Raw genomic sequence first — 3,747 nt, 5'->3', positions numbered from 1 at the left:
ATTTTGGGTAAATGTTCATGTACTTAAAATCATTGCAGTCACATTCTTTGAAAGAGTCATATTTTTATTTAACATATAAACAGGATGCTCAATTATTCTGGCATAAAATATACAAGATAAGATATAATTATACCAGAATACAAAACCTCTGACCTCAAATCTGTGTACAGGATGAGCCCATACATAAGGCATTCAAAACACTTATACTCAGCGATTTCTAATTATATCCGCTTACATGGCTCTTACCTGATAACTTACTTCTTTGAAAAACTAGGCACCTAACAAATTATTAGAGCCAGCAAAAGGCAGCATTCTTTGTCCTTGAATGTAATCAAAATGTTTTCTTCTGATGAGCTTATCCAATAAAAATCTCATAGAAATGTTCATGTTATTCATTTTAATGAGGTTTTTCTGAGATAAATAAAAAATAAGCAATAGACTTTCTGTTAGGCCATGCAGAAAAGTTTATTTGAGTGAGCATGACAGATGTCATTTCAGGGCAGTAGTTATTATTTACAATATTTTTATTTTGGATAAAATGGATATAATTCTTTATCCTCTCCATTCACAATTTTACAACCTCACAGTAGTAAGACACAGTATACCGTTCCCCTAACAGGCTAATGTTTCCTGATGAGGAATGTGGAGCCGCTGTTGTATCCTGAGTAAGGACGGGGGCATCTCAGAAATAAACACTAAATACTATAATCTCCTGTGTGGTCTTTGAAAGGGTTCTAGGATGAAGAAGGTCTGAGCTGTTGATAGTTCAAGTGACTGTTTCTGCCTCAGCCCAAACGATATCGAACTCTGGGTAATGAGCCTTGTTAAAAGAACAGGTAAAAATACACACGTTACTCTTATTTAATCAATAATTTACTTGTGCAAAGTACGTGTACTAGTATAATGGATGTGGAATGAACTTATAGTATATTTGAGGCATGAAGATGTAAGTATACATAGAAAATAACTTCATCACACTCCCCCCATTTTTTTCTATCTCTCAAGGTGCAAAATGCTACAAGGGACAAGGCAGGAAGATTGTCACGTGGTTGACCTGGACTGGGCTTATGATGTTACACTCTCCCACAGAGCCATGACTGAAATTTTGTGTGGTTGCTCCCTTCTGCTTGGTTACTCGAAGGAGAAGAGGAACAACTGTATTCATTCACTCTTTGCCTCCATTTTTCTACTTTTTCAAAAACAGGGTAGGGGTCAGGTAGTACCAATAAAAGATTGTTCAAAAGGATGCCTGGCTTTCATTTTGTGTTCTTTGGACGATTTATTTTTCAAGTTTGGTTATATAGAGAGAGATCAAACTGACTAAAGTAAAATATTAAACATTTGAGTTTCAGTCTGTTGGAGAAGAGCTCCTAAAATTCCACATTTAGCCTTTTTACATAAAAATATGACTTGAGATATGCAAAATTAAGGAGCTCTAGTGGTGCAGTGATTAAGGCATTTGGAAGCCTGATCCAAAAGGTCTGCAGTCCGAACTCACCAGCCATTCTGTGGGAGAAAAATGTGGCAGTGTGCTTCCATAAAGATTTATAGCCTTGGAAACTGTGGGGGCAGTTCTACTCTGTCCTATAGGGTAGCTGAGTTGGAATTGACTCCATATAGTGGGTGGATGGTCAAATTGAAAATAGTCTTAAAAAGTAAAAAAGATGTTGGTTTCTATTTGATTTGTAATTTCCATGATGTGTCAGATAACTCAAGGCTTTCAGAATTTCATCACATGATTGGGTGATGTTTCATTCAGTTCTATATAGGGTTGTATATAGGGTTATATGCCATCACCCAAGGCCTTGCATAGAGCACAAGGCATAAGATGACCTTGCTGAGGAAGCCCCAAATCAAACAAAACATTCCTGCGAGGTAGCAGAGGAGGGAAGAAACCAACTAGAAGGCAGAAGGCAGAGAGATCCTGAAAAGACCTCTGGTTCCTGCTGCCCAGCCTTCATGGCCAGCCAATTCTCCAGCCTGTGGTAGCACAAAGAAGCCCTGTCTCTGGTGGTGCAGTAGGGAAGCACTTGGCTGTGGTGGGGGAAGAATGCAAGGGACTCTTGTGAGAAAATTGAACTCATTAGCTACTGGAGCAGTCTAATGTTAGAAGTGATACTTACCTGGAAGGGATACCTATCTTTGTGCTCATGTGTGTCTGGTGTGGTGGGCTGATCATGTACAATGAGTACAGTAAAGGATTCAGAGATGCAGCTTGGGCTTTTATGCTGGCTGGTGATCCATATCCATCAGTTAAGAACTGGATCTCTTAAGTTCAGTTGCAGGGGGCAAGCAGGACTTAAAAGCCTACATGTCCTCCTGCATCAAGGTGGATGGTTAACGGCTGTAACTCTGAATTTGTAAATGTGAGGTTAACTTTTAATACGATGACCAAAGATACTGATTTGTTTGCCAGTTTACAATCTTAGCTTTTAACTCTATTTGTTCTACCAAGCACAACAGAGCTTCCATTTGGGAAAATGCAACATTTAGTCCTTTGTAAAGTATGTTGGGAGTCCCTGAGTGGTGCAGTTACTCTCAGCTGTTAATCAATAGGTTGGAGGTTCAAGTTCAATAAGAGGGTCCTTGGAAGGAATGACTGGTGATCTACTCCCAAAACACGAGCCATGACACCTCTATGGAGCACAGTTCTACTCCGACACATACGGGGTTGCCATGAGTCAAACTGAATTAACGGCAATTGTTTTAATGCACCTTGGTTTCCTTTCCCTACAGAGTTAACATAGTTCAATGGTGGTTTCAGAATTTTTGTGTATCGGGGCAGTAATGTGATTACAAGGAGGTGCCTAGTGGATTCACCTTGAAGATGTGTTTGCATTAAAAAATTTTGTTCTTTATATTTCCATTGTATATCTTTGTTTAAAAAAAAAATCAGTTTGAGGATTTTAAAGCCTTCTTTTCCATTTTGAATTTATCATTTTCCTAGGTAGATATGGGGATGGTAGGGTGCTAATAGAAACCCATCAAAAGGCTAAATTCTGCCAGCTTCCCCTTAGCACCAAGCACACTGGCATCGAGTCAATTCCAATTCACAGCAACCCTGATCAAGTTTCCAAGGCTGTAAATCTTTATGGAAGTAGATTGCCTCATCTTCCTCCCATGGAGCAGCTGGTGGGTTTGAACCACTGACCTTTTGGTTAGCAGCCCAATGCCTTAACTGCACCACCACCAGAGCTCCTATCCCCTGGGCACAGTCACTGATAACCTTCCAGGTTGTTGTTAATCACCATGGAGTCACTGCCAACTCAAGATAGTGCTCTATAGTAGTAGTATGTAAATCTTTCAAAAAGGTTCGGCCTCTAGAATACACCCCTTTGCTCCTGCTATATTATTCCATCTCAGTCCTTTAGTGCACCCTAAAGAACTAAACACTGAACCCTGTAGATGAACAATTTATTTTATTCATATTAACTAAAACAACCAAACTCAGTGCCATCAAGACAGTTCCAACTCATAGCAAGCCCTCCTTGAGTTTCTGAGGCGGTATCTCTACAGATAGATTGCCCAATCTTCCTTCCGAGGAGTGGTTGGTAGGTTTGGACCACTAGCCTTCTGGTTAGCAGTCAAATGCCTTAGGCAAGGTTATAATTTTAAAAATTGAAATTGAAGAATCAGAAAATATGTAGCATTATATCTACTAGGTTTGATATAATCAGCATGCTCAGTATAATCTGAAATATGATTATATGATGCATGTTTGTGTAGGTATACTCCATGTATACATGT

The sequence above is a fragment of the Orycteropus afer genome, unplaced genomic scaffold (assembly GCF_000298275.1).
Source record: "Orycteropus afer afer isolate SDZICR_OR568_19922 unplaced genomic scaffold, OryAfe1.0 scaffold00296, whole genome shotgun sequence".
Taxonomy (NCBI): Eukaryota; Metazoa; Chordata; class Mammalia; order Tubulidentata; family Orycteropodidae; genus Orycteropus; species Orycteropus afer.
The sequence above is the reverse complement of the archived record's forward strand: the minus strand, read 5'-3'. Positions refer to the sequence as shown.